The sequence below is a fragment of the Limulus polyphemus genome, unplaced genomic scaffold, assembly GCF_000517525.1.
Source record: "Limulus polyphemus unplaced genomic scaffold, Limulus_polyphemus-2.1.2 Scaffold4, whole genome shotgun sequence".
Taxonomy (NCBI): Eukaryota; Metazoa; Arthropoda; class Merostomata; order Xiphosura; family Limulidae; genus Limulus; species Limulus polyphemus.
The window spans coordinates 488,916-502,885 of NW_013665614.1; the positions used below are offsets into that span (position 1 = coordinate 488,916).

Consider the following 13,970-nt stretch of genomic DNA (forward strand, 5'->3'; position numbering starts at 1 on the left):
AACGCAAAATAATGTATTTTTCGTGAATTCTGCTCAGTTATTTTCTATTTATTTTTTTAGTTATTCAAATATCACAATAATACAGACACTTCAGTTTCACTCCTTTGTTCAGATATTACATCATTTAACTTGCTGTAAGTTTTGTTAAAGATAGCACAATGGATTTTCCTATCAGTCAATTAGATAAATAAAGTAAAGTCTTAAATAATGTGCTTTTCACAAAAAACCAGGCTTTTTTCCCCATATGTATTGAAAAGCAAGCAGATAGTTTCAAGTGATTTTTATTGATGGAAACAAAAAAGAAAGTCAATGAAACGGAACTCCAATGACGCCTCACGAGAACCAAATCAAAGCAACACATTATTTCTACTGAAAATAATGATAATGATACAAGAATAAGGAGAAGAAACTAAACATAATAGACAGTTTTGATTCAGTTGTGATAGCTATTTTGTAATCTTAATATTTGTCTCTCTATAAATGTATATATATATATATATATTAATGAATAATATGTAAATAGGATTTATTAAATGTGATATTTTTCACCAGCAACAAAGATATGTATAGGTAATATAGACAAAATGATTGAATGTAAAGAGCTAATACTGAATAAAATTTTCCTAGAAGTCAGAGGCCTACAACTCAAATAAATTTGCTCACACACACACAAACACACACACATAAATACACACCCAAACACATACATACACACTCATAAAAACACACACACAAACACATACATATATTGATAAGGCCCGGCATGGCCAGGTGGTTAGGGCGCTCGACTCACAATCCGAGGGTCGTGGGTTCGAATCCCCGTCACACCAAACATGCTCGCCCTTTCAGCCGTGGGGGCGTTATAATGTGACGGTCAATCCCACTATTCGTTGGTAAAAGGGTAGCCCAAGAGTTGGCGGTGGGTGGTGATGACTAGCTGCCTTCCCTCTAGTCTTACACTGCTAAATTAGGGACGACTAGCGCAGATAGCCCTCGTGTAGCTTTGCGCGAAATTCAAAAACAAACAATATATTGATAACGGAACTTGTATTTGTTTGTTGCAATAAATATTTGTAGTCAATGTTTTTATTAGAACAACAAATGTTCTTTCTATTAGCTCAGGTTCATGTTGTTTTCTGCCACAAAACTTTATCATAACAATTACACGTATGTTCCTAAATTTTGTGAACCAGTGGGACAGTGGTACGTTTATGGACTTATAACGCAAAAGTACGGGGTTCGAATTCATACGTGCCCACATTAGATATCTAAAACCAACCAACAAATCTTAAACTTCTTGACAAAGTATTATTTGTTAATTATTTTATTTATTTATCGCAAATGTTATATATGATTACCCTAGTCTACGAATTACCCATCTATAGAGATTTTGACCTTTCTCAGTTGTCAGCTTTTGACTTGTTTTATTTGTAGACGTGAGAACAATCATCTGTTTACATAGTACGTCTGATTTCTGCTTATTTCTGGACTAAAATATAAAACAATGCATGCGAAACCAGCCTCATGAAATATGAATACCATATCAGTTACACATGGATTTGTTTCATTTTTTATTCTTCTGTGTTTTTGTTATATACAATAAACATGAAATTATTCTTTATACAGTTTACATTTTGTCTTTTTGCACTTTTTGTACAGAACAATACTTAAATGTTATCATAATGATGGTGATATTTATTCGTCAAAAAATAAATCATTGTAAAAAACACTGTTGAATCCCATGAGTTTAATGACAAAAAGTCATAAAATGTATCACTGATCTATACTTATGGGAGATGTTTAGTGACGATTTACGTCAAATAGAATAATGAAACATAACTGGAGGTTATAACTGTAATAGTGCATTATTGAGAAATTATATTCCCGTAATAATAATACACGAGTAAGCAAGTAACATGTTAAGTCTAAATAAAGTAATGACATTTACGTTTGACTTCAAGTGTATCAACACATTCATCTTACGATATAAGTTTATTGCGGATTTCAAGTCAAAATTCTACTATTGAACGAAAAAATGTCCCGTGAAGCAGACGAAAAATAGTTCTGAAAGACTATTTTTACACATCTCTGATTTGATGTCCTTAATGAACTAATTAAAATAAATCTCATAAAAAAGAGCACCTGCATTCAAACGTGATCTTTATCACCTCTGTTAAGTCCTAAAAAGCGTTTTTGGTTCATCAGTCTAGCGTTTTTATACGAGAACAGTGAGCACGAAGGTTGTCCAATTAAAACGCGACAGTTCAACTTTTTCATCTGAGTAGCGCTAATTAATGACTTTAGTTGAATTAAGAGAAGTACGAGTCGTTCCTCGAGTTCCAACTTAAGAATGAATGGAATAAATCTTGCCCCAATAAAAAGTTCATCACTCATTTCTCTCAAGTACGAAAGCAATAGGTATTTGTAACTGTGTAACTTTAGTTTTAGGTTAATTTTCAGAGAAAAGATGAAATTATTTTAATTTCAAAAACTAAGAGAAAAATATAACTTATCAACCAAAGTTTTGAACATAGCTCTATCTGTCGAGTATTACCAGATGCAGTGTTTATGTTGGTATGTACGAGGTAAAAATTATATTACACTGCCGTATCTGGTGTCGAGGAGGTCTTTCGCTCATTATCAGAGCCCATCAAGTCGGTTGGAATACCGAGGATAGAATAGTGGTCCAGACGTTATTTATAACATCAGTTACTTGAACAACAACTATTTCGGTGAGAACTAGAATAATGAACAGTAATCTTTATCACTTTTATGTAAGACACTACACAGCAGAATTAGGTTTATGATTTTTTTATTAACATCAAATTATTTATTTATTTTAACACTAAATAAAATATCATAATAATTAAAACTACAAGAATATCGAATGAATGGATACAATCTTCTTTTCTGACTTTTCAAGTACGTTTTCATAAATTTCCCGAATTTTTCAGAATTGAGAAGTTGCACGTGAAAAATGCTTTTTGGTGGCTCGTGCTGAAATTATTTAACTAAAGGGGCTGTTTTACGAGACGTACTTGTTATTCAAACTTGTAATAATCGACAGCAGTCTGAATACTCAACTTCATTCTCGTCCACAACCAAAAAATTGTTCAAAATTGCTAATTATTTTGTAACCCAAACTTACCTTGTTTTATGCGCTTTGAACTGGAGTCATTCCAAAATAGTGTTTCTTACCAACACCAGTCCGCCAACGTGCATGATATACAAAAAAGAGAGAGAAAAAGTGTAAAAAACAAAACTGACTTCATTATCTTTCATCATCTGACTTATTATGAAGATTCAAAACATGACACAACCATGAAAAGCATATTAAGGAAGGGCTTGTATATTTGTTATTTACTGCTCTCTTAATGAGAAAAATGGTCAGTGTAATTATACAAATGGTACTTCTACTCCATTAACATAGACTTTTTCCGTTTCTTATTTTCTTGTAGGCTGATAGCACTTCAAAGTTATGATGAGTAAGTATTCAATATGCACGTTCATATTTTAATTTTGAGAACCCATGAGTGAAAGAAAAGAAGAATGTTATAATGTGTTAACCACATCACATTTGCCATATCCACTGCCGACGCATACATTCGTCCAATACCAGGGCTCAGCAAGCCGGATGGGATAAGACAGGCTTAGTAATGGGGTAGGCGCTAAACAAATATCATCAAGTTTCATGAACAACGACTGTTATGATGGGAAACAAATTAAGCAAGTGAATTGTAATTATTATAAATTTTGTTTAGGTTATTTACTAATCATATCTTTAGGGTAAGAATTAGTAACAATTTTTTTTGTTTTTATTTTAACACTTGTTATTTAGGTATTTATTTTATTAACATTATTATTTTATTTTAATTGTTCTTTATTGTCATTCACAACAACTGGCGAACCAGTAAGCGGTGGCCGGAAAAAAGTCAGACATTTCTTAATACCCAAACACAATGTAAAGTAATACAACAAAAAACATTTTAAGTTGTTTATTTATTGTAATAATAGAATTATGCATGATACGTAACATTATATGAAAAGTACATGGCATACACACACACATTAATCACACGACTTACATAACATCATGGCATTACCTGTATATTCAATGATAAAAACAGTCTGTTAAGTTGACAAGTATATTTATATATAACGCAGAGTCAAGGCATATATGAGGTCAGTCATCACATAAATGAGTGGAATAATTAAACAATTTAACTAATATGAACTTCAAAAATTATATACATATATTTTCAAATTGTGACTTTTCCCCTACATTCAGTCAAGGAACCACAGCGTTAACAAGAGAAAACTGCATTAGTAATTTCAAGACCTCACGAGTGAAAGCAAAGAATAATACGTTATAATATATCAACCACACGACATCTGCCAAATACAGTGTCGTGAGGCCTTTCGTTCAATACCGTATCTCATCAGGCTTGCTGGAATACGAAAGGTATAGTAGTGGTCAAGGCGCTATATATTCCATCAATTTTCATGAACAACGATTGTGTGAGGAATATTAAGAAAATTAATTGTAACTATAAAAGTTGAGACGAAAGTTGGTTGTAAATTATTTTCTCAATAAAAACAGATTTTTATAAAATATTACATTACACAGGTTTACAGAGTTGAAATATTTTCGTAGTACCAGCAACTAAATTCACATCCTACAGAGACATAGACTGTTTTTGTTAATTTCAAACAAATCAAATTACTCTCCTTTTGTCGTTTTGCCTGTAGCAAAGAAAATGTCCCAAATTTTCTCAGTACAAGGCTCCCACCCAACGAGCCCATACTAATATTGTGTATTTGCTATGGCTTCTGCACTAAAGAATCTGTACAATTTTAAAGCAAATAATGGTCTTATGTAAAACCTTCGCACTTTTCTTCATTAAAACAACAACAACAACAATAAAAAACCAGCACGACATCATAAAAAAGTGCTTGGACTCAAACATAAAGTAAATTTTTATATTGGGTATTAGAACTTCGTCTACAGATAAACACGAACACTAGTTACAATGTACAATATTCTTCTTTTTTTTTCCAAAAGTGATCACAAATTAAATTCAACAATTTATCAGACACAACCATTTCCTCGTATAAGCCAGACGGGACGATTCAAACAACATAGTGAAAATATGTACTTTCGCCGTAATAGTTTTAATCACACAAAAATATTTTGATCTTAATTCACTTTCACCAAACATGTCTCTACCCCTACCGAATAATGGGCTGATCAGGCCTCGTGCGTACGTCGTCTGCTATTTGGCCGGTTGTCGGACTGATGATGAAAAGTGCGTGTGTTTCTGTTAGAGAGGCAGCCATAAAGTCTAAATCCCGCGCTTGCGCGAACTAAAACGCGATTATTCGTGTTTAGAGGGTGATTTCTTGCGAATGTGTTAGACCGAGATTCGTGGCGCATGATAACGGTCGTCGAAGAATTCTGCTTTTGGCTCAAGTTGACGAGAAAGTTGATTTGATCATAATACATTGCTATATCTGTTTATTATTACAGCTCCTACCTCCAATTGTATAGAAGCATTCAGCAATGTTTGTTGGGTTTAACACGGAGACAAACCTGTAACTTGCGTAGGCTCTACACGTATTGAAGAGGTCAGAGTTGATTGGCCAAAACTTTTTTAAGCTATAAATAAACAAGGTAGGCTTTGAAGCGGTTTTAAGATTTCTGCCGGACATTTCAAGAATAATAATTAAAAGACTTGAAGAACTGTACACTCTGACGCTGATTGGACTTGCCCCGACAATTTGGAGGAGAAGAAGGAGGATGTTATAGTCCTTAAGCAGTAATAAAAACTGAATTAAAACTAAACACACTTGAAAACACGCACGTTTAGCTCGAGGCGCACACTCGACAAAGTAACTGACGAAAGTTATCGGCCTGCATTTTCTCGTAAAATCAACTTAACTTTTGTATTGACGTGGATGACACAGTTAGGCGGTGTTCTATCCACCGTGAGATTTTTTCAAAACAGCCATTTCTTTCGTCGATTTTGATCGAAGTGAGGTTTTTAAAATTTAAATCATATCCTGACGTCAATAAAGGTAAGCTATTTATCTGCAAACACTAATAAAGATAGAACAGGTTTCAGTGTTTATATAATAATGTCTTTCTCTTGCCCTAATAAAAGTTAGGGAAAGTAGTGTGTAAATATATATTATTACATTTGCAAAGCCACGGAGGTTTCTGTCTTCAGAGTATTCACAAATATAGTTTTACTATCAATATCGGTCAGTTCTGTAATATTTTGGTAGGGCTGCACTGTCTGGTAATTCTTAGTGTGAATAAAATAAATAATAGATCTTTCGTTTCGCTCGAAAATATGCTCATCCCAGAAGAATGGGCCATACTAGTAGATAGGCCTATCAGTGTTTATAACATCCATTGTTTCTGACTGTGATAATATAAACTTGTATCTGAGGATGAAACTAATAAATTAAAGAAGTATGCTTTATTTTATACAGTTCGCTAAAGATGAAACACAAGTTTAATACAAATGTAAATACAAGTAAATATGATTTTTATTGAATTTTAATCTTGAACCAGTTTGATGCGATATTTGTTGGAACAAGTACCTTAAACTTGAGGTTCTAAACAGAAATTGAATTTTTGCGAATTTTAAGATAATATTTACCCTAAACTTCAGGTTAAAGAAAGAACTTTAGATTGGTACTGTAAAGAAAATGGTGCAACATTGTGTGAGAAAAACATCTTAAATTACATAAGTGACGACTAGAGTTTGTGGCATTGTTGAATAGTTCATGAATGGGATCTGCTTTCTTACGTAAATTTGTAGTACTTTATGGTTGCTATCATGGTAACAGTGTGAAACTTCTGATAATTATGCCAGAGTAAATAATTAAATAGTGAGCATAACGTGTCAATGTAGTAAAGAGCAGCGAAATAAACATTCATTTTTACTGAAGGCGTATTAGATACTAAAATATTATTATTATAGTTTTAAAAGCTCTAATTTGCTGAAAATGTGAAAAGGGTCTCACTATTTTGTGGCGTTGAAATTGCCCAAATAAAAAGGGTTCATTAAACCTCTGTGCTCGTCCGGTTCAAACGTAGTCGAAAGGTCAACACAGTTTAATAGTTAAACTATGTGAAGAACAGCTTAGCTAAAATTATGCGTAATATATTTTTTAGTTTCTTTGACATTGATTACTGAGGCCAGTCAGTAAGTAATATGCCTAACACGATAGTTTTAATTCATGTTAGTTATTCTTTATTAACATAATATGCGCTTTTAACTACAGGCCTTTTGAATTTGTAAAGGAAAGCGTATTCCTGGGAAAGTATCTAGCAGAATAGTGTAATAGTTTAGATGTTTGATTAAGCGAAATATCTTGAAAACTATAAAAGAATAAATGTTATAATTAAAACTCTTATTTGATAATGTTAGAGATGGTCATATCCTAGTACTAGCAGTAGTTGTTGTGTTGAACACATCCTACATAAGATCAGAAGAAAAACGTCATTAAGTATTTCTGTTTTATTTACTTGTAAAAACTGACTATCTATGCACTTTTATCTGTTTGTCGTAACATTTTATGTTGATCAGACAACCAACGATCACATCAGAGTTATAGTATATGTATTCAAATAACGAAAAAAACAGTTTAAGGTGAAGTATGGAAGAGCATAAACTAGAGAACATGGACATTATTTAGTAGTTGTAAATGTGTTCTTAACAGTTCATTTTGATAACTATTGACCATATTATGTAGTTCTAAAAAGAAAAACGTTGTGGGATAATTTTTTCATTTAACAGTTTTTGTCCATTTCCTTTTTCATTTATTTTTTAGACAAGTGCTCATATTAAGATCAAAATTCTCGTAAACGAAAATTGTTGGCCGCACAACAGCAATATTTAATATGGACAAATTTAGCCTGGAGAGATGGCAAGATACTGGCGTGTTAAAATTTTTAATAACAACTCTTATTTTTTGTTACTGAAAAACAAAGATAGATTGCCATCTCTATAAAGTTTTTTCTCATTGTTCTTCCAGAAATGACTAGATTGGTTTTGATAAATAATGTCGAAAAATTTTTACTAACAATTTTTATTGTAACGTTTAATATTTGTGAACGTCTTCTAACAAGGATTAAATTAAATTTTACTTAGTTTTAACGTTCCTTTGTGGATCTGACCTAAAGGAAACATTTATTGCTTTTCGACGGCTCCGGCAAGGAAGTCTAAAGCTTGAAGTAAATAACACAATGTAAGGCAATTCTGTAACTTTCGTTTAATTACCTGCAGATTCACCAATAACAAATATTTGTAAAACTATATAATCAATTTTTTAATTTTCTTCGTAGCAAAATGGTTACATTTTCGAGTATCATAGAATAAATTCTTAATTAAATTTACAGTGTTTGAAATAATTATGTAAATGGCGAGTAAAAAGATATAAAACGCAAATATTACGTGATTACCACCCCTTTATTTGACACAATTAACTACACCAGAATACTGTCACGTGTTGGTTGTTTACGCTGTTATTGATTGTCATCCTCCAATCAGAAAATGTCATTTCAGTATAAATCCTATAAAAGTTCAAGTAATATTACTATACCTAGTAGTGGCAGTGTGATTTTCAATCTTGGCTTTCAGTACTGAAGCACCAGCGTGTGGAAATGAAAGTTTTGATTCCTAGGATACTCTGAATAAATTCTGAAATATATAGCATAAATTTTGAAGATTTTTGGATTTTTTCATGAAATATTTCTATTATTAATATTACCAATCTCACGTACTCTTTTATAGATTTGCATACAGTTCCTACTGGAACAAGAAGTCTTGGCTCATTTTTTTTTTGTTCTTTATGAAATAGTCGACGATCGAGTGCAGGTCTTGTCAACGACTTTATTGTAGGTACATGTATGAATTTTACCTCGAGAACGCTAAGAATGTATTAACAAGAAGAAGCGTAAATGGACGTGTAGCTACTCGATAACTCCTGCTGAAAAGTGGTAACCAACCTAAGTGGTTCAAATGGGCATTAGACTACAAAAAAGTGGCACGTGCAAAGCTGGAAACGTTTGTTCTTTATAGACGAATTCAAGCTAGATGATGGTGCTCTGACTGCTGGTAAATACAGCAGATTGTAATTCACCATTCACTCGGGCGGGAATTCACCTTCAAGCAAGACAGAAATATTAAACGTACAACAAATGAGACGAAACAGTATCTTGACAGCAAACAGACTTACAGAACATTTAAAACCATGTCTCGGCCACAAAATAACCTGATTTGAACATTCTTGATGTTGTATGGACTTATGTAAAAGCTGAGTAGGTCAAATGCGACCCAACAACTTATATGAATTGTGGTGAATAATACAGGATACTTGGGGCGATATTACACAATCTTATCAAGGTAAGATTGTTTTATATTATCCCAAGTATCCTGTATTATTCCCTACAATTGATAAACTGTATGGCAGCATGAAAACAAGATGCAATGGTCCGTGTTAAGCAAATAGGTCATATAAAAGACACCACTGTATTGTACAGCGTGTTTGCTTTTCTTTTGTACTTTCTGTAATAGTATTTTGTACCATTCATATGATCATCATCTAGTTGTCATTATTCATTGTTGATTACATCTGAATGCATGTCGCTTGTGCGCTCGCATAATTATTTCCTTTACTGTACATAACTTTTTTCTGGTTGTGTCCCAAAGCTTGCGGAAACAAATAAATATACATCTTGCTTAACAGCTCTCCCTCTGTCTCATAGACACACACACTTGATTAGTTACGCTATGTTATAAAGTTATAACACACTAAGTCTGAAGAAGAATCATTATAAAGTTAATGACACATTGTACAAAACAGTCAAACAATAATTGAAATTTGTAATATTTCAGAAACGCAATCATTGTTATAATATAACTTAATCACCCTCTCAGATCATTTTTGGCCTGGCATGGCATGGTGGTTAGGGGCGCCCTACTCGCAATCTGCGGGTCGCGGTTTCAAATCCCCGTTACATCAAACATGCTCACCCTTTCAGCTGTGGTGAGGCTTTATAATGTGGCAGTCAATCCCACCATTCGTTGGTAAAAGAGTAGCCCAAGAGTTGGCGGTGGGTGGTGATGACTAGCTGCCTTCCCTCTAGTCTATCACTACAAAATTAAGGACGGCTAGTGCAGATAGCTCTCGTGTAGCTTTGCGCGAAATTCATAACAAACCAGTTCATTTTTATACAACCCGGTTTGTGTTGACCCATCAGGTGATCAGAAATACAAATGCAGATTGAATGGCTAAAGTTTAGTAGAGGTAGCATTACATTTTTGCAGTTGATGAATTTGACTTCAATATAGAGTATGGACACAAGAAACACCAAGGGCAGCTTGGCACCGATGTTTCATGCTTAAAATCAGTGTTGATAAGATTTTAAGGAATCTTCGACCTCTCTTATGATAAAGCTGTATCTGCGAAATATTTATTATCTATAGTATTGGTTGCGATGCACCACGTCTCCTTACAAAATTTGTGCATATCATACATGCTGGATGGGATTGGAATCCGGTTAGCATGTAGAACACTTCATGTAATCAGTCCACTCTTAGTCAGGGAATCTTGCATGTCGATCAGTTTAGTGTAGTGGGGACGGATGGGCATTATCGTTCATTAGATTGAAGCCGTGGCGAATTGAACCATGATATAGCAACACAGAATGTAGTTTGGCTGCAGACTGTTGTTCCTTTAATGTGTGGCATTAATGGTATCACTCTACGGGGTATAAAGATCGGTGTGACCACTAATGTGCATTCCTTCTCAAACTTTACTCTCACTACTGTCACTTGCTCGATGTGTCTGAGAAAAAATGGGTTTGGATCTAGCTCCAGATTATTTCCAAATAAATATACTGCTGCAGAATGAAATGTAAGTCACTTGTAACTATAACATTACTCTACATCTGGTGGTCAACTGAACGTGTTCTTGGCACCATTGCAGGAGATTTATTTTGTGTCTTGTTGTGAGTGAAACCTTATTGGGTGCCTAATATAAGGACTGGCCTGTGGAAGTTGTTTTTAATTTCTTTTGCACTAACATGGGACCAAGATGCTATATGAGTTGACCTTATGGAGTTTGTTTTTAACTGAATTTACATTAACACGGCTCTCAGTTGCAGCTTTCAACATCTGAGCCAATCTTGAAGCAGACACCCCACTATTATAGAATTCAGAATCGACAGATAACGATAGTCTGCTGATTATCTGCCCTTTCCAGGTGTTCAAGCAACTATTCATGGTTTAAAGCAACCCCACACTTTGTTAATGGCACTTTGCGCCACTTGTGGCTAATATGCAACAGTCTGTAGTGATTGGTCGTCTGATGGTTCTCCTTATGAGTAAAACATCTAAACATTATTTTACTTCATTAAAAAAGGTCTGACATGGCCTGGTGATTAGGGCGCTCGACTCCGATTCTGCGGGTCCGGGTTCGAATACGCCCTTGTTCCCCCTTTGACGGTCAATCCTACTGTTCGTTAGTAAAAGAATAGCCCAAGAGCTGGCGGTGGGTGGTTTTTGCTAGCTGCCTTCCCATTAGTCTATCACTGCTAAATTAGGGACGGCTAGCGAAGATAGTTCTCGTGTACCTTTGACGAAATTCAAAACAAACCAAACTTTAATTAAAATCTAGAATACTTTATAATTTATACTCGGTGATTTACTTCCAAGTGACAACTAAGACAAGATTGTGTGAAATCAGTACAAATATTTATAACATATGGTGAATGCTCAGTCATATGCAGTTTAGATCACATAAGTGATCATCAGATGTCCACCGAGCTATAGGCATCACACATGTGATGCTAAACAGTCACTTACTTGCTAACTTCTCTCACACCTACAATACTTACTTGTACCTCGTGTAATTTGTTGAAACACAAATTCGATATTCACAAAACAAAAGTAACAGAAAAACCGACTAACGAACTCTACATAATTCGTTAATGAAACACTCCCACTTCTGGTATAATTCGCGTTTTTATATCTTGAAATCGTTTCCTACATTTTGCAAGAAAAGTGTCATTAAAACTCCGTCTAGTCAAAAACAACACTAATATAAGTTGAAAAAAATTGTAGCCTACAACACTATTGCTAATTTTGTAATAGCTCCTGCCTGCCTATCTGAATACGAATTACAGTGGCGAAAGTGAGGTCATTATAACAACATTAAGTGTTTTTCTTCGTAGTATGCACAGCAATTGAAAGATAAAAGTAAAACAAAATCTTACAGTATTCACAGTGTAATTTCGTATGTTATCATCTTTGAGTTTTGTTTAATGTTTTTCATTTCATAAAAGTGAATAATAAACTTAAGTGTATTATACTAAATTTCTTAAGGCCTGTCATTTCACGTTTTGTTTAGTTGAATTATAAAACAGACTTTATCTTTAGGATCGGGTTTTAACTTTATGCCCATCATTAAGAATTAAGGGGGAGGAACATATAAACATAGAAGAATGCAACTTAGGAATTTGAAAGTGTGATGGGTTTTTTGCCTTACTCTAATCCGTACCAAATCCCCGAAACGTGTTTATCGAAAATTTTCTCAAACAACGACGAGAATGTTTAGTAAGCGTGAAATTAAATATATTTAGATCTTTTATACAACGAGCAAGTTACAGTGTTGTGGAGCTGACATGCATGTACACGCAGAATGTGGGAACCCTCTTAAAAGAAACCAGACTTGAGGAAAAGCCAACCCAGTTTATTTCAGTGTATCGACTTTTTTGTACCGTAAAATGTTTGAGTGATTTTTAGTAAGGTGAAACACATATTTAGTCTAATGTGTTGTGTAAACCGGCTTGAGTTTTTTCCGTAACTCGAAACTCATTTGCATTCTGATTAATGTGATGTGTAGAAAGGCATGGTTAGGTTAGAAAACTGAAGAAATTCTCTCCCATCCTGGCTTGTGTGCTGCATATATCAGTTTAGGTTTACTGTTCCATAAGAAACACATTTTGATTGATGCATCTTGAGCTTATCTGTAAAAAAATAAAAAAATCGCTTGTATTCTGACTAATGTGCTATATAGACCAACTTTATATTCTAAATAATGTGATTTATACTGAAATTATAGACCGACTTTGGCTTATTGATTGGTAATTAAGAATTTCCTTGTTTAATATTCAATGTAATAATATAATAATGTGAATATATAATAAAATCAACTTTTCTCTAGGCTGAACTGGAATTTGTTATAGAAATATATTATAATATACTGTCGGGTACATATACGAGATACCGCTCCATCTTTTTTTGTCCTTAGCCTTTGGCTGCTTTTGAGCTAATGATGATGATTGCCTAATATGTACGTACATGAAAATCCAGACTCTTCGTGGACATCTGTGACTAGACCCTAGGCGTTCTCATCAGCGCGCCCGATAAGCTTGCTATATTAGTAGGTTGGCTGACAGTGCCTTGTGAAGCGACTCGGACACGGCGAGACGAGGAAAGCATTAATTCTCTGTTAAGTGGCTTAAAGAACAAAGAAATTGTATAACAAATTAGTTCAATTACCGCACGACTTGCATCCTTGCGATCCATAGAAGAGCTGAAGTATGTTGGCAATAGATCTTTCCATCTTAGCCTGAAGATAACAAAGAAGGAATTTTTACTAGCACTCTTTAAGTTATCACAACAAAAGCATAGTTGTGTGTGTGTAAAAGACGTGAATTAAATATTGCTTGAACAACCTAACTTGTAACAAGTATTGTTCAGTGATATACTGAAATCTGATGGAAAATAATGCAAGTGCGGAAGAACGTAGACTCTATTTTAATGTTAGATTTTTGATGAAGAGACAGAATATTGATAAATTAAGAAGAAAACCTGTTGAAAATCGTAATGATTTTTTAACGTTTAATCAGATTAAATTGTAATATACTAGTTAATGCATGAAGGAAGAGTTTG

The 13,970-nt window shown here is 33.9% G+C and overlaps 1 protein-coding gene across 2 annotated transcripts in view; it reads left to right on the forward strand.

Moving 5' to 3' along the window:
- Positions 1-5,409: 5,409 nt before the first annotated feature.
- LOC106470475 (plexin-B-like) overlaps positions 5,410-13,970 on the forward strand; it is a 242,089-nt gene continuing 233,528 nt past the window's right edge. For both annotated transcript variants that reach the window (XM_022400354.1, XM_022400444.1), the window contains exon 1: positions 5,410-6,075. The gene's annotated coding sequence lies outside the window, so the exon portion shown is untranslated. The remainder of the gene's footprint in view (positions 6,076-13,970) is intronic.